This window comes from Pleurodeles waltl, chromosome 1_2 (assembly GCF_031143425.1).
Source record: "Pleurodeles waltl isolate 20211129_DDA chromosome 1_2, aPleWal1.hap1.20221129, whole genome shotgun sequence".
Taxonomy (NCBI): domain Eukaryota; kingdom Metazoa; phylum Chordata; class Amphibia; order Caudata; family Salamandridae; genus Pleurodeles; species Pleurodeles waltl.
The window spans coordinates 625,097,100-625,122,654 of NC_090437.1; positions in this window are offsets into that span (position 1 = coordinate 625,097,100).

The window sequence follows — 25,555 nt, forward strand, 5'->3', positions numbered from 1 at the left end:
TGCACTTTCTAATCCACATTAACAACAACTCCACCCTCAGAGGTACACTAACCTACAGACCACCAGAACCACACCCCGCCTTCTGCGACACCATCGCCGACACCATCAGCTCGCACGCCCTCACCTCCACAGACTACATCCTCCTCAGTGATTTCAACTTTCACTTGGAGAACCTTCAAGACCACAACTCAACTTCCCTCATAGACAACCTCACCAACCTCGGCCTCAAACAACTGGTCACCGTACCCACGCACTCAGCAGGATACACGCTTGATGCAATTTTCACCTCAAGCCAACACATAGCCTACTCCCACACCACCAAACTCCACTGGACTGACCACCACTGCGTCCACTTCTCCTTCACCAAACCCCCCCACACAGCACTATCAACACACCACACCCTACCGCATGTGGGACAAGATCCCCACAGAACGCCTGAACTCCCAACTGGCTCACAACTTCCCCCCGCCCACCAACGACACCAATGCAGGAGCACACAACCTCTCTAAATGGATCACTACCTGCGCAGACACACTAGCACCCCTCAGAAAACACATCGCCACCCGCAACATCAAGAACGCCCCATGGTTCACCACCAAACTCCAAGACTCCAAGCGCAAATGCCGCCAAGCGGAGAAAAATATGGCGACAAGAACCCTCTACAACCAACTTCTCCACCCTCAAAACTACCATTCGCAACCATCACCAACTCATACGAACCACCAAAAGAGATCACTACAAGACACGCCTTGACAACAACTCCCAAAACAGCAAAGAACTCTTCACCATCATTAAAGAGCTAGCCAAACCCAGCAACATAGACCCCACACACGCCCCTATATGACGCCCTCTCCAACCACTTCCACCACAAAATCCTGGACATCCACAACAGCTTCATACCACACACACCCACCACGCACACCCTGCATTCACCCAACTCAACCCCCACTCATGACCCCCCACCACACTCACCACCTGGGCCCCCACCACGCACGAAGAAACCGAAAAAAACATGAATTCCATCCACTACGGATCCCCCTCTGACCCCTGTCCTCATTGCATCTAGAACAAAGCCAGCCCAACCATCGCCCCCATACTCCGCAACATAATCAACTCCTCTTTTGACCTCGCCACCTACCCAGACCCCTGGAAGCATGCAAGAATCACCGCTCCCCTAAAAAAAAGCCGACCCGGAGGCCCTCTCCAACTATCGCCCCATCTCTCTTTCCCCGCCAAAGTTGCCGAGAAACTAGTCAACGCCCGCCTATCCCACTTTCTCGAAGAAAACAACACTCTTGACCCCTGACAATCCGGGTTCCGCAAGAACCACAGCACGGAAACCGCCCTCATCGCATGCACTGACGACATCAGGACCAAAGTCGACAAAGGCGAGACCATCACACTCATCCTCCTAGACCTCTCCGCAGCCTTTGACACTGTCTGCCACCACACACTCTGCACACGCCTCCACAACACAGGAATTCGCCACAAAGCCTTAGACTGGCTCACCTCCTTCCTCACCGACCGGACCCAAAGAGTCCACCTTCCACCTTTCCACTCCACCGCTACCAAGATCATCTGCGGAGTCCCCCAAGGGTCCTCCCTCAGCCCTACACTCTTCAACATTTACATGATCCCCCTAGCCAACATCCTCCGACCACACGGAATCACTATCCTCTCCTACGCAGACGACACCCAAATCATCCTCTCCCTCACCCGCAAACCCACCACCTCCAAAACCAACCTACACGCTGCTCTCCTCGACACCGCCAACTGGATGACAACTAACCACCTCAAGCTTAACTCCAACAAAACCGAGATCATCATCTTCGGCCCCAACAAAACCATATGGGACGACTCCTGGTGGCCCACCGCCCTAGGCCCGCACCCACCCCCGCAAACCACGCACACAACCTTGGCATCACACTGGACCCCTCCCTCTCCATGACACAGCAAATCAATGTACTAACATCCTCCTTCTTCCACACACTCCACACTCTAAAAAAATCCTTCAAATGGATTCCCACAGAGACCAGGAAGACAGTCACCCATGCACTCATCAGCAGCAGACTAGACTACGGTAACGCCCTTTACGCCGGCACCACACTCAAACTCAAACGCAAACTCCTGAGAATCCAGAACACAGCCGCACGCCTAGTCCTTGGCCTCCCCGCCACGAACGAATCTCACCACACCTCAAATCCCTTCACTGGCTCCCCATAGACAAGAGAATCACTGTCAAGATCCTCATCCACGCACACAAATCTCTCCACAACACCGGCCCGACCTACCTCAACGAAAAAGTGAACTTCCACACTCCCACCCGCAACCTCCGATCAGCCGACCTCGCACTAGCTACAGTCCCCTGCATCCAACGAACCACCACAGGAGGCATGGCCTTCTCTTACCTCGCCCCCACAACCTGGAACTCCCTCCCTACCAACCTCCGCAAAACCAAAGACCTCCTACTCTTCAGAAAAAAAACCTCAAGACATGGCTGTTCGAACAGTAACCCCTCCCTCACCCCCCCCCCATAAGCGCCTTGAGACCCTCACGGGTGAGTAGCGCGCTCTACACATTTTTTTGATTGATTGATTGATTGAACCCCAGACGAAGCTGCCACTTCACCAGCGACCTTCGCCACGCCACCCCCCCCAGCTGACCCCTACCTGGAGCAACTAAGCTGCATACTGATCGACTCCAGATCACCCTGCAAACACGCCATGGAATTCTGGGACACCATCTCCACTCTTGCACCTGACGTAGCCTTCATAACTGAGACCTGGCTAACCCTCGCCTCCTCCCCGAATATTGCCACCATCACACCCAGTGGCTACAAGATGAAGCACCACAACCACACCAACAAACACGGAGGCGGCATAACTATCATTCATAAAGAATCTATCATCTGCACCTACACAGAAGACAAGATCACGATATTCATGGAACAAATAAACTTCCAGCTCTGCCAGATGACAAAACAACTATCAAAGGCATACTTGCCTACGGACCCCCAGGACACTCATCTGGCATCAGCGATCCCACAGCTGAATTAATCATCCCACTCGCCATCGAATGTGAACACTACCTCTTCCTTGGAGATCTCAAGTTCCACCTCAACGACCCCACTGACAACTCTATAGACCTCCTCGAATGAATGAACAACTCAGGCCTCAAACAACTGGTCACAGAGCCCAAGCACAAAGCAGGGCACACTTTGGACCCCATTTTCACATCCAGCAACAGAATAAACTATAGCCACACCACAAAGCTCCCCTGGTCAGGCCACTCCATGTGCATTTCACCATTGCCAGACCTCACCATACAACCCCGATTAACCACAGCGCCCCCCACCACAGCTGGACTAAGTTCACCCAACACAAATGGGAGCACTCCCTCTGCACCACCCTACCCAACAACACTGCAGACTTGAACCTAGCAGTAGAGAAATTCAACACCTAGAACACCTGCGTTGCAGACCAAGTGGCACCCACCAAACAGGCTAGACCGCAAAGACCCAATAGAGAGGACAGTTGGTACACCCCAGAACTCAGCGCAGCAAAACAGTATGCAAACAACTGGAAAGAAAGTGGTGGACTACCAGAAACAACCTAGAGCAGGCCACCTTCAAAACAGCCCTCTACAACTATCCCCACCAGCTCAGTGGCTACAAGATGAAGCACCACAACCGCACCAACAAACACGGAAGCGGCATAACTATCATTCATAAAGAATCCATCATCTGCACCTACACAGAAGACAAGATCACGATATTCATGGAACAAATAAACTTCCAGCTCTGCCAGATGACAAAACAACCATCAAAAGGCACACTCGCCTACGGACCCCCAGGACACTCATCTGGCATCAGCGATGCCACAGCTGAATTCATCACCCCACTCGCCATCAAATGTGAACACTTCCTCTTCCTTGGAGATCTCAAGTTCCACCTCAACGACCCCACTGACAACTCTATAGACCTCCTCGATTGAATGGACAACTCAGGCCTCAAACAACTGGTCACAGAGCCCAAGCACAAAGCAGGGCACATGTTGGACCCCATTTTCATATCCAGCAACAGAATAAGCTATAGCCACACCACAAAGCTCCCCTGGTCAGGCCACTCCATGTGCATTTCACCATTGCCAAACCTCACCATACAACCCCCAATAACCACAGCGCCCCCCACCATAGCTGGACTAAGTTCACCCAACACAAATGGGAGCACTCCCTCTGCAAAACCCTACCCAACAACACTGCAGACTTGAACCTAGCAGTAGAGAAATTCAACACCTAGAACACCTGTGTTGCAGACCAAGTGGCACCCACCAAACTGGCTAGACCGCAAAGACCCAATAGAGAGGACAGTTGGTACACCCCAGAACTCAGCGCAGCAAAACAGTATGCAAACAACTGGAAAGAAAGTGGTGGACTACCAGAAACAACCTAGAGCAGGTCACCTTCAAAACAGCCCTCTACAACTACCCCCACCAGCTCAAGGCCCCGCAAGAAAGAGGCCCTTCCACATAGGATCGAGACCAGCTCCAACCACACCAAAGAACTCTTTTCTATAGTCAACGAGTTCACCCGCCAGTCCCAGAAAACGCCACCCTCTCCTCTGAGGAACTTTGTGATGCCCCCACTAATCCCTTCCACAACACGATTGAGACCATTTTCAGAAACTTGGATCCCCTTCCTGATGACCGCCCAAAACCACACCACCATGGCTGCCGTCCACCCACTCACCGCATGGGAACTGCGCACCACACCGAACACAAACAGCCTCATGAACTCCATCCATTCAGGGCACCCACCGACCCTCCCCTCACCGACTCTTCAACCTAGCAAGCAACATGATCAGCCTCAAGCTTACCGCCATCCTCAACACCTCCATCACCATAGCCACCTTCCCAGAGGCCTGGAAACATGCAAATGTAAGAGCTCTCCTCAAGAAACCATCAGTAGATCCCAGCGAACTCCAGAACTACACTCCCATCACTCTGATCCCATTCCCAGCCAAAGTCCTGGAGAAGGCCATCAACCTCCAACACATGCAGCACCGGATTCAGAGCCAACCACAGCATGGAGAGAGTCCCCATCACTGCTACAGACGACTTCCGCACCCTGCTCAACAAAGGAGAACCAGCCGCCCTAATCCTGCTGGACCACTCTGCAGCCTTTGACACCATCTCCCACTACACACTCATCCATCGACTGAGTCAGATCACAGATGACGCACTTAAATGGATTGCATCCTTTCTCTCAGTACACACCCAGAGAGCCTGGCTCTCTCCATTCACTTCGCAACCGAAGCACACCATCTGTGGTGTCTCTCAGGGCTCCTCCCTCAGTCCCACTCTATTCAACATCTACATGACTCCTCTCGCAGACATTGTCAGAACCCACAACATTCACATAGTCTCCTATGCCGACAACACATAGCTCATCCTCTCGCTCTCAGCAGACACCACCACTACAAAAACTAACTTCCACATCTGCATGAAGAGGGTCTCCATCTGGATGAAGAACCACTGCCTGAAGCTCAACATGGACAAAGCAGAAGTTCTGATCTTTGGAAGACACACCTCCACCTGAGATGACTCCTGGTGGCCAGCAGAACCTGGCACCACCCCTTCTCCCAAAGATCATACCCGCAACCTCGGTATCATTGTGGACAGTGAACTTTCTATGAAATGTCAGATCAACACAGTCGCCACATCCCGTTTCCACACCCTCTGCAAGCTCCGCAAAGTCTTCAAGTGGCTCCCAGTCAGCACAAGAAAAACAGTGACGCAAGCTCTCATCACAAGCATTTTGGACTACGGCAACACACTCTATGTGGGTACCAACACTGCACTCATGAAAAGACTCTAGACAGTCCAGAACTCAGCAGCAAGGCTGATCCTCAGCCTGCCCAAAAGGCCCCACATCCATTGCAGCAACTGAGAGACCTCCACTGGCTCCCCACCCAGGCAAGATGTCAATTCAAATTCCTTACCCATGCCTACAAGTCCCTCCACGACCTAGGATCTGCCTACCTGAACCACCGCCTGAGCTTCCAAAGACCGCCCAGAAACCTCCACTCACCGAGCCCTTAGGTGGGTACTACATACCAGACAATGCCACACCGGAAGTCGCTCCTTCTCCTACTTAGCCGCCAAGACCTGAAACGACCTTGCCCCTCCCCCTGCGCACCTTTCCCTCCCTAACCCACTTCAGGAAGGGGCTCAAAACCTGGCTTTTTGACCAACGCAGCAGCAAGGCGCCTGGATACCCGCCCGTGTGACAAGCAGCGCTCTAGAAATGCAGATTGATTGACTGAACAATAGCTTTTCAATTTCACATCTTGACTCAACTTGGTATGTTAAATTACAAAACAGAGTGAAGAGGGCAGAACATTGTAAAAGATTGAACCAATTAATGCAAATAAAAGATGGTACTCTAGAGTTACCACACAGGTAGAATTGTTTTTCAGAAAATTAAAGCCAATTAAAATGGACACTGATTTTAGATTGCTTTTGTTTTTAATGTAAAGTAGACATTTGTTTAAAGTGGGATTGCTTGCTAAATAGTCTAAACCTTTAATTCCACATCTAACAGGCTGTGATTTATTGTTAAATTGGAAACTTTTAGAATGAAGGGGTTGTTTGTTTGCTGGGGGTTTTGGGTCCAATGGTGTTTTTATGCTGGTGTGTGCTCGAGATGTAGTAGTAGTTATGAGGGGAAGCGCTTTTAGTATATAGTTAGAATGGCTAGCCTAAGTTTCAAAATTGTTCAATAAAGTTGTTACCTGCTTTGCACCAGCAACGGAAGTTATGTTATGCCATAATATGTTGTAAGCATTTGTATGGCCTTCTTGTAATGTCTTGTTCCACTTTGTGAGATTTCGCACTTACAGGAGTCATAGTAACTTGGCGTCTTTGTGTTTTAGTCAGTGAGGAGTTACTTGTTCATTCATTGTTTAGTAATGGTATGTTTGTCAGAGACATCAGTACATTTTGTTCAACACTATCATGAATCATTTTATATAATTTGTGTTGGGGTGCACATAACCTTTGCACTTTATTGCTTGTTCATTCCACAACAGTAAACTGTATAGAATGGAGTGCCTGAGCTTTGGACATCATCATTTGCCAATTATATTGCTTCAGAGCCTTCTTCAACATGTGGTGGTATAGTGAGGGATAATCAATATGTTCTGCAAGGTATGTTTATGTGGAGACTTTCTGTTTGGATGGTAACATGTATGTAATGATTTCACTTTGGTGCAGGGTTGTATGCACGAATCCTAATTGCACAGATTATATTGCAGCTTGCTGTAACTCTTTCCTCTCTGGTTATGTACTTTGACAGAGATTCAGTAAAGACCAACAAAAACAATGGAGAGAGAGGGCGCCCTGTCTACTGTCCTATTCATTCTTAATTTTACCTTGGCAGGCGCCCTCTTGAATAAGAACAGCCTGAGAGCTTTGATACAAGGAACACAATAACCTGATAAACTGGTTTGGGTGGCTCATCCCTTCTTAAACCATCCCCAGTTATTCAGAGTTCTACAAGTCTTCTAATCTCAGTATTAACAGCAATTTATCTTGCAATGTAGTTATCTTCTTCAAAGGTTTTTGAAATACCGTTTAGTCATTTGCTAATTTTTAGTTCAAACTTTCAATATTTCTTCTCTCATTGGCGATTAATATTTTTGGGGGAGTTTATTCTGGCCAGGATGTTTTGAACGTTCAGGAATGATCTCTTTGGCAGGGCTCCTCACTAGCCCTGCTTTTTATGCTTGCACTTTATGCTAATAAACTCTCTCAGAAGATAAGCTCTGAAGGCCACCGAAGCCACAGCAGGCAGTATGGTACATCTGTAAGAAATACTACCTAAAATATTGGGTTCGGCAAGCATCCACCTTGCCCAGCAGCACATTAAAGAGGGGCTTTGGAATGAGAACAGCCGCGAATCAAGAAAGAACATGGCAGGCAGTTGCCTTACCTACAACGGCTGAAAGAAATACTGTCTTGAAAATAGTTTTGCCTTGTACCAAGGAACTTCAAAGCTTTGAATGCCGGAATGCGAGCGGCTGTACAGCCAGCATGCTTATGCCTAAGAATTATCCAAGATGCGTGTCTTATCTATTTAATAGCATTAATAGTAATGTATGTCCTTCGGGTGTTCTTTGCAGCTTTAACAACAAACCAGGCTCTGGTTTCTAACAAATCTGTAAAGAATATCTAAAGTTTCTATAGTAACATAACGTAGCTAACGCTTATTTCGTAACGATAACACCAGTAAATAAGTCAAATGTGCGGCTGACGTGCGTGGGGCCTGCAGCCCCTAAATTCCTAAGGGTGCAGGGCCAACTTCAGCCTTTCACCTTCATATGTCGATATGCTGACTGTGTGTCATTCGATAGGGTTACACTATTAACTGTCTTGATTGTGTTTGAAACGGCAAAAAAACAGTCAAATTGGCATTTTCGTTTTGTCAGTCAAGACGATAGACAGCAATTTCTATAGTAGCGATCGCCACCAAGAAATCTCAAAACAAAAAACAGTAGCAAGTCTTGGTTCCCAGCAAGAGGCGAGGAGCACATGTGGATGTAATTCAGGCACTACTTGCTGAGCAGGAATATTACTGACCGCCTTTAAGCACTGGGGCGGCGAAGTCTTAAAACCTGTCCATGCATTCACATAGGTGTCAACAGTACATGAAGCAAAAGAGAACAAGCATTTGCAATGCAACGGGTCTCGCGTTTGCTCGTGTTAGAGCTGATAGTGTTGTAAACTCCTAACCCGACTCTTCACTCGTAATGAAACTATCAGCAAAAGTGCATTTATGTAAGTAACAGGAAAAAGTTCAATTAACTGTGCAACAGGGTCGATATTATGTAAAGCGCTTGACTTCTGCCAAGCGAGATCGCGCTGGGAAAATAGAGAAAAAGTAGTCCACGAGCCGGACGGAAGACAGCGAGCCTCGCATGTTTTCTGTACTTGGTCGATGCGCTCGAGGAGGGCTAGCCACCGGAAAAGGCATGACTTGTGCATGCCTTCCACTAATTAAATCAAGCAGATTCTAACAGGCAAGCCCACGAGCCAATGAAAGACACTGACGTGACGTGGACAGGGCTCCAAGCCCTTTTTAATTCCTAAAGCGTTTCGCTTAGCTAAACGCATGCGCAAGCGCATGCGATGCAGGCTCGACCCTAAAAAAAGATTATTGCAGGTAACAAACTCGCTGTGACTTGGCCATGAAAAGGAAAAGAGTCGTAAGACTGGGGTAGGGTAATGGGGGAAGACCTGGTGCAAAGCGAACAGGGAACAGTTCTAATGGGGTCTCCCAGGGATGAAGGGTGGGTGGCAAGGGCAGCTGAGCTTCACTAAGAATTTCCCATGGCACACTGCGGCAGCACCAGGGGGTGACATACTTTTCACTGACTTCTGAATGTATTATCCTAGCTATAGTATCTCCAGCTGCTTGCGTTGCATGGTTGTGTGTGGCATATCCTGTCTACATGTCGAAATTCGCACTGAAGTGACTACGCTTGGAATCTTTGCTGCAGCTAGACCCCGTCGATAAGTCCACAAGTCTCCAGGAGTCTCACTGTGAAACCAGGTGACACCCCTCCCCCAAAAAGTCTCCTCTCCACCCCTCCACCAAACAGCCTCCTCCCCTTCTCCCATAAAGAACAGTGTGCACTGATGCCATCATGCTAGTATTACTTTTGGAATTAGAAAGTAGTCAGCGTCACACGCAATAATGACAATGTCTTCAGTTCGTATGAATTAGGAAAATCCCACCCCAGTTCTCAAATAGCTATCTTGAAACCCATTTCCTGCTAGAAACAGGAAACACCACATTGGCACAGGAGCTGTCCCGATAGAACAACTGTTCACAGATACATGCAGATCAAGTTCGCGCTATGAGCGGTGTGGTCGGCACTGTTGCGGCTCACAGCAAGCAGAAGGGGCGGGGCGACGCGCAGAGGAGGAGAGGGAATAAATAAAAATTAAATGAAAGATAATTTTAAAAAACCCACTTACCTCCTCTGTTGCCGCCATGCCGCTCCTCTGTCCCTCGTAGCTCCTGGCTGCAAGCACAGGCTCCCAGCCTGCCCTGCGGCCAGTCCTGACGCTGCTCAAAGCAGCATCAGGAATGGCTGGGAGCACTCAGCCAAGGCACTCCCAGGCAGACTGTGAGCCTGTGCAGGCTCCCGCCAGCCTGGCAACTATGTTGCTGGGCTGGAGAGAGCGTACTACGCATGTGTGTTTGGTCAGCCCGAGATGGCCCGCCAAACACACATGAGCTCCGAGGGGGAGTGCTGTGGACTCCCTCTCATTGCATGTCACCCCGTGGTCCTGCCCCTTTTACCAAAAACAATAGTAAACACAGTTTATTATCGTTTTTTGGTTAATGGTTTGCAACTGCCACTGCTGGTAGGGGGGGGTGACGCTCCTCCACCCTAATGGAGGAGCCGCCACTGGCCCGGCATGCGCGAAGGGTGAGAGACAAAAAACCCCCAAAAAACAGCAGTTTACCCACAGTGAAGTACATCGGCTATCGTACACTGATCCATGTAACAGGTCAGTCTACAAGGCGGTAACAAAAACGGCCCAAGGTGGGACAAACGTAAAGCATTTACTAATGACATTCAAGGGGTTTTTGAACGGCAGGCCCAGGAATTAATGAAAGTGATGGTTGTGAGGTGGGCGTGATTAAAGCCCACAGAATAGATGACAACAGGTCAAAAAGTAGCACTTGTGTGCTGCTATTCTTGACCTAAAAAGGAGGACTAGAAGGAGGAGGGCAGGGGCCCCATGCCTAGCACATTATACAAACACTGTGTCATTACGACTACATTTTATAACGCAAAATATGTCTTTACCCTCCTTCCATTGCATGGCATTATCTTTTGTATTAAGTTTTATTAGGTAGCCTATACAAAATTCCTAAGCTTGGTCACTGTTTCATGCCTAATCACCAACAAATTTTCACTACAGTTTTTACTTAAGTCTTAATCATTTGAACTGATTTTTTTTTTAAAAGTCTGAACCTTGGTGACCTTCCCACATTCTAAACAGCCCCTGTTCACGAGAACTTTAAATCCATAAACTGGATTACCTGCCCCTGGGAATTTTTATCTTTGGAATCAAGCGGCTCATTCTTTTCCCTCTTTGTGCTGTTTTTAATGATAAGTCAGCAAATATCCTAAATGAATAGCTGACAGGGGCACTAAACGGTTAACAGTAGAGTCTTTTTTTAGGATCTGCTCTTTGGCCCTCCTAAACAGAATGTACAGACCCTGGAACTGGTTAGGTCCTATGGCTTTTTTTAGAGTGAGAGAACAGAGCATTTTATCATGTGTGACGTGTGAATGTGTGAATCGCAGATAATTACTCTAGTGTAAGGGATCAAATTATTGTATTATGAACTCTATAGCAGTGAAGTGTCAGTCCAGATTCTATGAAACAGAATGTAGGGAATTAGAGGTGCAGGTCAGCCGGGTGCGTGCCAAGGAGGTAGCCAGAGGTTGTGTTGGGGGGGAGGGGGGGGGGAGGTTTGGTTGAATCGACCCCCCAAAAAAGTACCTTTCTTGCCGAGCTGCTCCACTCGTCTGGCTCCAGTACTTGCAGGCACAAGCTCCCAGCCTGCCCTGCGGCCAATCCTAACGCTGCTTTCATGGTGCTGGCAGCATGAAAGCACTGTTAGGATTGGATGGAGCACTCAAGCTGGGCGCTCTGCGGCAGAGTGGGAGCCTCTGCCTGCTCTCTCTAACCCGGAAACACATTGCCGGGTTGGAGAGAGCTCTGTGTGCATGTGTGTTTTGCCCACCTGAGACGGCTGGCCAAACATACATGCGCACTAAGGAGGAGTGCTGTGCACTTCCCCTCCGTCCCTGTCATCGCCGGTGGCCCTGCCTCTTTTACTATAAAACTGTAATAAACACAGTTTATTATGGTTTTATTGTAAAAGGTTTGCAGCTACTGCTTCTAGCGGGGGAGGTGTTGACGCTCCTCTGCCATATCGGAGGAGCGGCCCCAGAATTATTTGGATCCTAAAGCATAGCTCGATGGGTGTAAAATAATCAAGCTAAAACATTGCATGGGTTCCAGAAGCAAGGCTGTATCATAACTGGCAAGGAAGTTAAGTATGGGCATGACCACTAGAATTATGCTATTGTGTGGCCACAGTGATTTTCGCATAATTATATATTTGCTGCATTTGCCACATAATCCATCATCTGCCGCATAATCTGCAGATTTTAAGTAAAAAACAAAATCTGGTTCAAACTGTTCAAAAGTTACTAAAAATGCAGTGACATGTGTTGCCACGCAGTGGAAGGCCCTTTGCAAAGCTGGACTAGTCACCTGTTGTACCAAGTTTAAAAATGACAAAATAATGAAGTAATACTAATACAAAACCTGCTGCATAATTTACTCAACCCTGCTGCGTAATTTGCCCCTCTCCTGCCACATAATTCCAGTGGTTGTGAGTATGGGATTAACCTACTGTAGATGCTTTTTAGACCGAAACCAAACATGTACACCTATGTTTAAGAGTTGTAACTGAGCTTCCAGCAGACTATTTGAGAAATCTTTAAATATTTAATGTGCAGAGAATGTAGCATTTAACCCAGTTATCAGGAAAATATTTAAGAGGCCACCCCTCCTGCAATGTGCCCATTTTATATGTATATGAGCACTGACATCCTCATGGCCCTCCTTAGCTAGAAGGGAATTATCCTTTTGTGTTGTTTTTCATTACCGTCTAATATGCTACCCCCTCTTTTCATTCTCCTTCGCGGAGTATAAACCAAAAACTATTCCGATTACTGTGTGAAGTTGCATAATTGTGAAAAGGCGTTTGCTTATCACATTTCTTCTTGATGTTGGGCTGTGGTGTAATCATAACATGTACTTTGGTGTTACGCTCTTATACCTTACCTGACGACAGTTTTACTACTTTCTTACTACTACAAACTATACACATACAAATATAAGACGTAAGGTGTTTATGCACTTGGAAAGCATTAGTAAAGGATTTCTTCACACTTTATCTTGAGGTGCCAGTAACACTGGCAGGAAACCTGAGCTGGTGAAAGCGAGGCTGGTGGTGGCAGGAGTATGACTGGTTGGAGTAACAGCCAGAAGGGATCCCGGGTATTCATCCAGCGACCACAGATCTACTGTTCCAGTGACCTCCCACTTGTGCTGTCCATTTTATCCACAGCACTAATACTGGTAAATACCCCTGGGAAACACCATGGCCCAGATTGGGGGTATTTCCTTTTCCTCCATCCTGTGGATTAGCCTGGGATTTGAACTTGAGGACAAAGAAAACATACGGAAATTGATTATGTCTTAATTTTTATATTAGACAAGGGTGTGGTTAAAGAAAGTCCCCCGAAAAGGAAAGCCTTGGTTAATAGGACTAGAAGAGTAGTATGATTTTTTTTTATTAACTAGAGATGGTAGGTTAAGCTAGAGACTACATTTAGTTTGCCCCCGCACGCTTCCAGGAGCAGGAGAGCAGGAACAGAGAGCAGGAGCTCTGTAGTAGTGACAGTGTCTGATGGTGGGACCCACAGAGGGGACTGAAGTGGTGTTCCCAATTCACTTCCATGTATTAGTCGTTTTATGGGTGCTTATTCCCCAAAAAGGTAATACACTTCAGGATCTAATTTCATAGATGGCTTTGGGATGACTTCTTCAGAAAAAGGAAACAAAAGAATACCCAGGAACCACAATTCTTTGATTTTAGCCTACTGTGCAGCAGAAGACAAGACTAGGAAAGGGCTGATGGTTTGGTGAGTAAAACATCCATTCACAAAGTGTGCCCCTGAGACATCTTTTGTAGGTCTTCTGTATAGAAAAAACAGCATCTAATTCAGAGCGCTACACAATCAGGGCTATTCACAAAGTTATATTCTAACTGTGAGCAATTTACATGTGTAACTCTACTCTTTACTCTTATCTTTGCTGTTACACTTTTGGTTAACTTTACGACTTTTCCGAGAGTAAAGTTACTCAAACGTGTATGTCTCCACGTCCTGAAAAAGAGGGGGGGGTCTTACTTATGAGTTTAAGGTGCAAGTTATTACTAAAAGAACTAGTAAATCTAACCCCACATATGGATGATCCCTGGCATTGTAATACCTGTCCACAGAAAATAAAGGAGATTGCCTTAAAAGTATACCCCCAGGAAATAACATTATTATATTTTTTTAAATAGTTAAAACTATAAACACATATAATTTAGTGGTTAAAAAAACGAAATAAAAATAGCACTTTTTAAATTACAAAATATTTTAATAACCTTTTGCATTTTACAATTAACATAAATATTACTAAATATACTTAAACTATGTTTAATTCTATAGGTCACCTTTAATAATTATTAATGCATAGTAAAAATGTTTACATAGGAATTCTTTTTTTATTTAAAACTTGGGAAGAATAGTTTTAATGTAATTTAATATATTTACACTAAGCAAAGATTTTTTTCAAAATGTAGTTATTAGGGCATTGTCTTCATTAGTTCTACATGAAAATAAATATATGAATTAATTTACATTAATATTTAACACAAACGTATTTTTATAAACTTTTTCCAAGCATAATAAACTTTTTTGCTTTTCCCTGTTCCTCACTATACAGAAATCTCTGCCCTGACTTTTTGGACTGAGACGGTGTTTTCTTAAATCTCACATCCTCTGGGAGTGAAGTCCACGATGAGGGAACAATAACAGAAAACGATTTTGTTGCAGCAGAGTGTGATATAATATTTTTTATTCAAGTTGCAGGATTTCTGGGTAGATTTTTGGTACCCCTGGATATGATTGGCATAATGTGGAGAGATGCTGGTTGATATGTCAGGGCTTTGAAGGTGAGGCAATGAGCTTCATTTTAATTCCACGCTAGCCAAAGAAAGAGTAATATAACAATTACATAGTCAAATTTTGTTTGGAGCCACAGGACAGTCGTGCTGATAAGAAGGGCATTTCTGTACTCAATTGCAGAAATTATGGTGGCCTAGATCACAGCTTGAAAATCTGTTTATTAGTGATTTGAGTGTTTTTTTGTGGCAAAGAGGGCTTCTGAATTCAGCATATACTTGATGTGTGTTTTCATAAAGATGTTTGAGTTGATCCAAAAGCCAGCACACTTGACTTTTTGGGATAGGATAGAAATAAAGCTGTCAGTATATAGCCTCTGTAATCAATTGTTGTTCTCCTGCAATAAAGATGGATTCCTTCTTACATTGGTTTAATATGAAGAAGTTTGAGGACATCCATTTTGTAATGTTTGAGCCCGTTTTTAAGAGTGATGATGATGGTGAATGGGCGATTTTTATGTTTTGGAACACAATAACAAAAAGACAATGTAACAAAAATAAATAAGTAAAATACAGAATTTGCAGTTTCCAAAAGACATAACTGACACAATCAAATACTGTAATAATATAACACCGGAAACAATGTAAGAACAACAAATAACACAATTTATCTACCTGAAAAATAACCAGCACCATGGAGATGGTAACATATCGCACCCATATCGATAGTTGCAACAATAAAGAGATCTAATCATTTGTCTGAGAATGCCATTGTCATACAGCACAAAAGAAACCTGTGACAACCTGAAATCTTTAGGATAGTTTTACCTACCTGGGCGGAAAGTAAGTTATATATTCTGTCCTAGCCATTGGGAGTTAGGTTCATTCACACCTGACCAGCCTAAGGTTCAAGGAAACTATCACAAATCAACTGTACATATCAGCGGTATTATTCTTAAAGGGACCGTCTGGTGAATGATGTGACAATACATGTTAAAACCCCAGGAGACACGTCAAAACAATATTCTGGAATGGCCATTGCTGGAGATTGCTAGTGATGCAAGACTGAGCTAAAAGAACTGTTCCTTCTATGTAATGTTTAACTCCTTTACATTTCTGGGCAGAGACATTGTCAAGCTTGCCGTCTCAGCGGCAAAGTGTTTACATTTTCTTACGTCGGTCATACGCAGGTTATAAACAGCGCAATGGCATGTACATTTTCTTTCCACTCAACCGAAGGAAATATTTTCATTAATTTTGCAAAGTTGTGTTCAGCTGTCGCTCGAATGTTACCGCACAAACATACTCAAATAGCAGACCTCTCCTGCACAGAAACCGCGGTAATTTAGCGAAGTCAGTGAAACCACAGATGTCAGCCTGGTGCCCCCGCTTTATGTCGGAAACTTACGCCGTTCACACACAGCCCTGGTCTTCGCTCTAAGTGCAGAAGCAATATCATGCGTCCTGAAATATTAAAAAGTAACCCCGTCATTTTTCTGTCTCACCCACCCCCATCATGATATTGAGTGTCTTTTGCTAGAAATGTTAATATACAAGTTCAGTTTTAAAGTCACGGTTTGGAGCTTGTCTTGCAAGCAGGGCCTTGTTTCCAGACTTCCTGCATCCGAGGGTGGAGTGTACCTGCTCGATGGCAGCCCAGGTTACAGAAAACATCAACTACACAACAACACCAAGACCACCAATGATTGCGAAGCCGGGTGGGTGAGGACAGGAAAAGAGAGCACTTAACTATCACGAAAAACAAGGGGCAAGAAGAGAGCGGTCATTATTGTGAGTGCCGGGTGGGAAACAATTAAAGGAGGAGGGCAAGAAAGTGCTCCTAAGCAAAGGAATTGGGTCCGCGGAGGAAGCTGCAACAGGAGGCAGGAGACGTGATAGGAAGATGGGAGATGCAGCGAAAGGGTGATGGGGAGTAGAACATGTAAGGTAGAGATGTCTAAAGTTACAGGTTGGTTTATGTACGATTGACACCTTTCAAACAAATTCCTTAGCAAAATAGATGCTACTGAGCCACGTTTCCACTCATTCTACCCCTCCCTGCAATTCATACACTGTCTCCCACCTGTAATTATTAGGCATCGAGTGTATTTGCCTCATGTTGCCTCCACTCCAAAAAAGAGTTCCCACTTTGTTGACAATGACACCAATGTATCGTTATGAACAGCGATAGTGGTTGTTATCATTTATTCTATATTCATTACAGTGGTAGCACTGGTACCATCAACAGCTCATCCCCAGATGCTGTGGCTATGTATATAGCAGCTCAACATAGGCAAGGAGCGAGCTAGGTAAGCCAATGTCTATTAATTTCCACACAGTATGTTGGTACATTCGTAGAGGTAAACAAATTGTCAAGACAGTATATTAATGGTTTCCAAACATTACAGCAACAGCACGTCACTTGTTAAGAACCCTACTGCTGGGTTTTAACAATAACGTAAGCAGTAGGCATTTTCTGTCAACGTGAGGTCAATAGACACCAATTACAACCATAATACTGTCATACAAGAATCATACTGGTTGGAAATTAGTTAGACATTCTTTTTGCATGTAATATATAAACAAATAGCACTGTAACTAAGAAACTTTGTTTTTCCAATTTACATAACTTGTGGAAAAATTGTTTACGATCTCCATAGACTGAGGCCTGCAGTTAGAACACAAGTTAAGTTTGTTGGTACAGCAAACCAGCTGTGATGGTGGGCATCATCAGGCTGATTCGAGGGAGGCAGAGGCTGAAAGAGCGGGTGTTTTGGAGTTCATGAGAAAAGATCGCAAAGGAGCCCACATATCCTTGGGCCTGGAAGCATGCGGAAGCATGGAATGAGGCACATCAGGCTGTTTGTTTCAGCATACTGTGTTGTTTCGCCATGCGTTATCAGTGGGAGACCGATGCCTTCCCCATGGGCTTGCCACCTTATGTTTTGCGAGAAGTAAGGCAATGGCTGCTAGTTTCTGGTTGTCTGGTGAAACTTCTTTGACATAAGCCACAAGAGCCACAAGGGGAGTAGGGAACATAGAATGGGAGGTTATGACAGATAAGTGGGTGAATAGTTCCTCCCAAAAAAATGCATATTTAGGTTCACGTCCAGTAGAGGTGGTGGAAGTCTGCAATGGGAGCATGTTATGATTTATTATACATTTTGACTGATTCTCAGACGAACCATGTTTTATCTTCTGTAATTAACTTTAATTATTTAATAAACCGTTATGTTTTTTTTTTTAGCTTATATCTTGCCCAAAGAAGGTGTACTTAATTTATTTTTGCTACTGGTTTTATTGAAAATATTGACTTTGTTAGGGGCAAATTACCGCATACATTCTTCAGGATAACACCACCCTGATCCTGCACTGGCACTTTATCTTATCTCTTGTTTATTTTATTTATTTTTTACTTATGTGGCTTTACATAGCACAAACATGTACCAAGAGCGTTACAGCACTGTACAGAAGAAGAAGAGCAAAGTCTTGCAAGGGATATATCAGATATGCAATCATCTGTTGAAGCAATATCAACATGTCATCATAGTGAGAAGACAAGGAAAATGTTGTAAACATTATTAGTGGAGATTAGCCATGAAGTAAGTGCTGAATTAATACAAGTACCAATAAAAACAGTCAGATAGGGGCAGAATGAACACACCCCAACACTAGTGAGGAAAAGATAAATGAAGTTACAGATCGGCAATGCCTCTGAAACAGGAGACCTTTCAGTTCCTTTCCGAATGCAGATAAACAATAGATAGTGCGCATGTCCAGAGGAAGCGAGTGCACAACCCGAGAAAGATGGAAACATAGCTTTTTCTTACTTGAATGTAGGGAGTTCAAATAGCAACGAATTAAAGCTGTGAAGGAGATGATGGGTATCTGAAAGTTTCTATTTACAGCCAGCTAGCTGGGGGCTGCTTTGTGTGTCATGCCATGTTACTTAAACTGAGCTCTGGCTTTGACAGGAAGTCACTGTAGTACAAAAAGTATCAGAGCAACATGGTCAAATGCGTTGCTTCCAGAGAAAACTTGAGCTGTCTCAGAAGGTCCCTTCATCTTCTCAGGTTAGAGCCAGGATTGAAAAGAGGATTGTCGATTGCAGTTTCCCAGAGGATGTTGTCAAAGTATGATTTCTCTTAACTTTTTTCCATGAAGAAAAACTTTCTGCTGTTGCTGTGATGAAGTTGCTTGTCTTTATAACACATTGGTAAACGTGGAACTGTGCAAATGAACTTCTTACAACTTCTAAAGCAAGTGCCTGCACCCATCATCTACTCCTGGTTGAACTCCTTTGCGAGATTGAAGATGTGCTTATATTAAATATTTTAGATTAACACAACATTAACGCTGAGCCACACTAATGCTAATGTAGAGTGATGGTATGTTTATTCGCACTTAGACTGACTATAACTAATGTAGGCCAAAATTTCAAAATGTCTAACCTTGGCTGCCGTCTTCGCTTTATGACACGGGAACATATTATTTGTAGGTATTTTCAGACCTAATTGTGGAACACGCTGTTCTTTTTCATTCTTTCCCAGGTGAAGATATGTTCTCTTTTGTTTGTGATTATCGTGGAATATTTGAATGAATACTGAATTCAAGAGACACCTGCAGTGTGCAGCTTAGTCCATGTATCTTTTCTAGATGCAAATATTTTAAATTTGAAAGATGCACATAGAAGCTCGTATAGTGAGAAACATTGAGAACCTAAGGAGTCTGTAACTGTTTCATCTTGCTTTAACCTAATTGGAAAGTCTTCTTGAGAATGGCGTGTAGGTGTGTAAAATGTTGGCATTTGTTCAGAATGGACAGCAGTTTAGACCAGAATAGAGCAGAGTAGGACATTTAGAGTGTTAGAGAAAGGACTGACTTTTTTGTGATTCTCTTTGAGGTGACCCCCAACCTAGACTGTCCTCTAAATTATAAGATGTTGATTAAATTATGAATTGCATATTAATTGATACACACATATTTTGATTATTAATTGATACTAGTTGTATTTTTGCCTTCGGCGAACCATTAACTTTAATAAACCTTCATTGTTTGACACTAAAATATTCTCTGTGTTTCTTGTGGAGGATAATGTGCTTCAGGTAATTTTGAGTATATTGATTTGTTGACCGGGCTCAGCTGTGGAGCACCAAAGCCCTTAGGGGATTAACACCACTCCAGGTCCATCGAGAGAAGCTTTTTATGGTTCTCGGATTTGCACAAAGAAATAGGATGCGCAGATTAATACCCTTAGAGCCGACAGAGGCTGCGTAAGAGAAAAAGTGAAAGAGGGAGCCTCAAGTTCTTGTGCTTTTTCAGTGGCTCAAACAGCTGTGTTCTCAGCTGTTAGGTTACACGTAGTGTACATACATAGCAGCAATTACACCCCAGTGAGAGCAGTAATGTACACAATTCAGCGTCACCCAACTATTTCCATGTCTCTCTCTGCCACTCTGACGCTAATATGTACTGATCAAATGAATGACATCCCTATATCCAAAGCTTTTACTAGTATGAAAATAAGTATTCAGCTCATGGCAACCACACACTTACAGGTTACACTAGTGTGCATTCACACTAGTCCCTCTCCCTGTGTGTATCTCATGGGCCATACTCACTATTGAAACTCTTGACCTGACATCTTCAACCAAGGAAGAGAGGAGACTCTCCTTTAGTTCCAGGGATCGACCTTCCAGCACTGATACCCTTAAATATGATGAGAAGATAAAAGAAGCCCATTGACAAACCATTAGCATCATGGAAGGAACCGCCTGGACATCAGCTGCTCTGAACATTACCCGCATATTGGGCCTTTAGTATAACGTGTAGTATTTATAATATGCTCACTGCTGCTTCCTAGAGCTTAAAAGCACAGCAAATGACAGTGATATTAGTGTCATCTCAAACAAATGAGACACATTTGTAAATCGTGTAAGCACTAAAAGCTTTGCTAGTGTAGCCAGGACCTAAATCTACGGTCCTCAGGTACCACTTGGACCCAGCAAATAGGTGCTACTCAGGTGTTGCTGCTGGGAAGCCCTCACTTGCGCATTTCACTGATCTCAGACAAGATGCTATATGAATTTGATGGCATCTTGTGAGAAAAAACTATTCATCACTCTCATACAATCCTGTCCTCGAAAATTCATTAAAGGGGCAGCCTAAACCTCAGAGCTGCAGCCCATTTGGAATAAGGACTCCTTAGAACATTGCACCTGCAACATCCATTCTGTCTGCGAATAAGTGTGGTTCCTTGGACAAGGAATCTAAAACTTTTGCAATTTGTCTTGAAGCATTATCACGGGGTGGTGGGGGCACCTCTGATTTGACATGGTGAAAACAACACCCCACCAATGGGGCTATCTATATGAGCCCTAGGCTCTGCAAAGGGCCAGGTGATCTGAAACTGAGAATGTCCTTATATGAGGATGAGGTGCTGAAAATCATTGTAGTTTTTTTTTTTTTTTACAATACCTTTTATAAATTTTCCAATTATGGGTTAACATTCCCATTTGCATAGTCTTAAATACTCCCCAACTGTTCCCTCCATCCCTACTTACATCCAGCAACCATTACATTTTTTGTTTATTTCCTAATACATAATTGAGTACTGTATAGTGAGTCCGTGTTTCTTCAGGTCATTAACTTCTTGTCATGTATTTTAAGAGGCTTCATCAGAGCTTAAATCTGATACGTTTAGTGAGTGATCGGATTCTGGTTCTTTGGGGTATTTAAGTTCGTCTATTATTGTGTCCCATTGGCTTGCGGTATCCCTGGATCTCCTTCCTTGGGCTGCCTCTCTATGTAATATACATCCTTCTGTTTCCACCCACTTTAACACTACACTTAACCATCCTTGTATTTGAGGGCCGGTCGATGCTTTCCAGTGACTCGTTATTTCTCTTTTAGCTAGCAGTAATGCTAAATCAATAAATTTATTAGTTGTTTTTTTGTTAGCTGGGTGTGGAAAGTCCCCCAACAGTGCTTACATCGGGGAAGTTTGCAGTCTGCATTCCATTATTGTTTCCAAGGTTTTAAATACTTCTATCTAGTATGGGACCTCCTGCTGGCATTTCCAAAGCATATGCTCCAGCCCTGCTTCTGGTTCCTTGCATCTGGGGCAGTTATTTCCGCTGAAGGTGAACATTTTTGCAAGTCTACTGGGTGTGAGATAGGCTCTATGGTAAATGTACATATTTATTAGTTTAAAACGAGCATTTCTTGATACTGGGTGTATATGTGCAGTCATTCTATCCCATTGTTGTGGTTCTATCGTGGTCTCTAGTTCAGTTTGCCATTTTATTCTAAGGCTATATAGTTGGGTAAGAGTGTCTTTTTGTAATGTTTTGTATAGTGTGGATACCAAGCCTCTATCTCCTCCTCGGGTACAAATAACTCTGCAGCCCTCATGTATGGGTGGTTCTTGTGTTCCCTGTTTCCAGGTTCTTTGAATGGTTCTAGTTATTGCAGAGTATATTATGAATGTTCCTGGAGGAATATCAAATTGCGCACGTAATTCGGCGAAGGTCCTAAGTTGCCCGTTATGGTATAAGTCTGCCAGTGTGGGGGCAGTGAATTTTTTTTTCCCTCCTGGGGATATTAGCACTTCCAACAGTGTATGGGATAACGATCTAGTATTGTTCTGTGGTTCCAAAATTGACGAATCTTCGCTTAGGAATCTTGCCAGCCATTGTAGTTGGCCTGCCCAGTAGTAGGTTTCCATATCAGGGGCTGCAAGTCCTCCCTCTAAGGTAGGTCTCTTAAGCGTATTCAGAGCTAGCCTGTGTCTGCCCGGTCCCCATATAAAGTTAGACATGATAGAGTTTAGGTCATTAAATACTGTTTTGGGTATGATTAGGGGAATGGTGGAGAAGAAATATAGAAATCTTGGAAGTACTATCATTTTTAATATTACTACTCTTCCCGTAACTGTCAGGGGTAGTGTCTTCCAGAACTGTATATCAGTTTTAAGTTTCCTGATTGGCGTGTATATGTTCCCTTCTAATAGGTCTGAGGGTTTGTGATATATTTTGACGCCGAGATATCAGAATGAGGTGGGAGTCCAGGGGAGGCCCCTAGTATCAGTCATAATTTGAACTCCCTCCACTAACAGGAAGATTGAGGATTTCTTCCAGTTTATCTTAAGACCTGATGCTTCGCCAAAGCTCTCTAACATGGCCATCGCCCCGGGGAGTTCTTTGTCTTTGTCTCCAAGGAAAATTAGCATATCGTCCGCATATAATGCAATATGGTGTCTTTGTGCTCCTAATATTGCTATATGGGCGCGTCTCCTTTTAAGTTGTTATAAATTTTATAACTTTTGTTCATATTGTTCAGGCCTCTAACATTCCAAGTAAGAATTTTGTATTTTAGGGGGGAATCCATATTACATGGTCAAAGTGATGTGTGTTGTGACCTCTCTTCTGATCCTCTCCCAGGGTCCTCTTTCTTCTTGCTTCCATACGGTACAATGTGATTAGCATATTGGTGCTGGATGTAGTTCCCCTATAGTTCGAACTTGAATTTCCCTAACTCCCCCCCTCCATACCCCAGGACCGGTATTTAGAACTATCCCCGTCCAAACTTTTGAATCGAAGATTGGTAACTATTGGGTAAGGCAGTGTACCAGGGACTCCAAAGCTATCTCTAGGTTGGACCTCCGGGCCATGTACGTTCTATTATAGCTCAAACATTTCAAGCATAGTTCCTGTCACATTTAGGTCAATGACTCTAAGTATTAAGCTCCCTCGCAGAGAATGTTACAGTTTGTTGAAGCTAGGAGTCATTAGGTGATGTTAGTATTTTAATTGGAGTTCCCATCTTCTTCTTACAGTTTCTGTATTTTGTTAATTTCTTTGGAGGTATCTGGGTGACCTTTAATTTTGTGTTTTCCCTCGAGTTCTTGATATTTCGAGAATAAAAGATCAAAAAAGTTCTTCTGAGGACTTTGGTGTTACTTTTGGCATGCTGACTGAAGTGCCTTGGGAGGAAATGGAGGTGTGGCCCGAGTTAGAGTCTTGGTCAGATAGTGATTCCATTGATCTCGTGGTGGCCAGGCCTCCTCCACTTATTATAGCTACGTTAGATACTGCTTCTAGTCTTTCTTTAGATGGTAGCTGGTCCATTGGTGTTCTTCTTGGGTTGCAGCTGATTGTATCATTCTGTTGTTTTTTGGCCGTCGTCTGTCTTTTTTTTTGTGGAGTGGGTGTGGGCTGTTCCATCGTTTCCAGCCAGTCCCACACTAGTTGGGGTGAAGTGAAGAAGTGAGTTCTATCTCCGTGTGCCACTCTTAATTTAGCTGGGAAGAGCATGGCATATTGAATTCCCATGGTTCAGAGTCGTTTCTTGGTGTCTCTGAAGGATGCTCTTTGCTTCTGAGTTTCTTTGGTGAAGTCTGGAAACAGCATTATTCGTTGATTATCAAGCATGATGTCCCCTTTGAGTCTTGCCTGTGAAAGGATGTAGTCTCTATCTTTAAAGGGCAGTAGTTGGGCCACCACTGGTTTTGGACCTGCTCCTGGAGGGGGGAGTCTGGTTGACGCTCTATGTGCCCTTTCGATTGCGAAAAATGGGGACAGCCCTTCTGGTGGGATTATTTGTTTTATCCAGTCTTCAAGGAACGCTTCCATGCCTTGTGATCCATGTTCTGATTTTTCAGGGAGACCTACTATGCAAATGTTACTCCTTCGGGCGCGGTTTTTGGGATCCTCAGCTCTAGTTTCAAGCTGCCTCACTCTAGTTGTTAGATTGTTCAGGTTGGTGGTGTAGGATTTTTGATCCGGAATCATTTGTTCCAGTGTTCTCTCGTTTGGACTTACCCTATCTGACAGTTTTCTATGGTCATCTCTTGAGAGCAAGAGGTCCGATGTCAGGGAGTCTATTTTTTGTTCTAGTGCTTCTCGGGAGTCATTTATCACTGTTAGTATCGTATCCAGCGTGGTTTCTGTGGAAGGAGAGTCAATGTTTGTTGTTTCTGCTTGTGTTTGAGATGCAGGTTGTACCAACGCAGTTTCCTCTCGTTCAGGACCTTCTCTTTTCTTGGGTTTACCCATTTTGTAGTGTTCCGAGAGCCCGCTTGTTTTGATTCAGGTGTCTGTGTATCAGAGAATTAGGTTCCTCTTTGATGTTGCTATAGTTCGTTATTGTGAGGGCTGAAGGTCGGAGATAGTCCGTGGTCGTTCTGCGTTTCGGGCTAGGGCGCTCTATCTGTTAGTGTTGGATCAGACCCCAACTTTTATTTAGTTGTACCCTATTCCCCTGGGTACTGGGTATTACGCTGCTGTAAGGTATTCCTGCCTCTCTCACTGGGGTAGGGTCTTCAGAGTTCCATTACCCTTGGAATCGTCGGATTCAGGGAGGGCCGTTGTATTTCAGTCTCTCCGTTCCTCCTTCGACTCACTCAGATTCGGCTCCTCTCTTTGCACCCTATTTATGACTCTCTCACTCATCGAGATCTTATTTCCCTGGGTGCTGGGTGTTAAGCTGCTATAAGGTATTCCTACTTCTCCCTCTAGGGCAGGGTCTACAGTGCTCCTCCGTCTCTCGTATCGCTAGAATTAAGGATGGCCGCTGTGCTTCGGTCGCTCTGTTCCTCTCCAGACTCACTCAGATCCAGTCACTCTCTTCGCTCCCCACCTGCTCCTCGTCTCCAACTCGATCCCTTGATAGGATCGATTTGTCAATTTCAGCTCGGGGGAGTACTTGTTGTTAGTGTTGGAGAGTT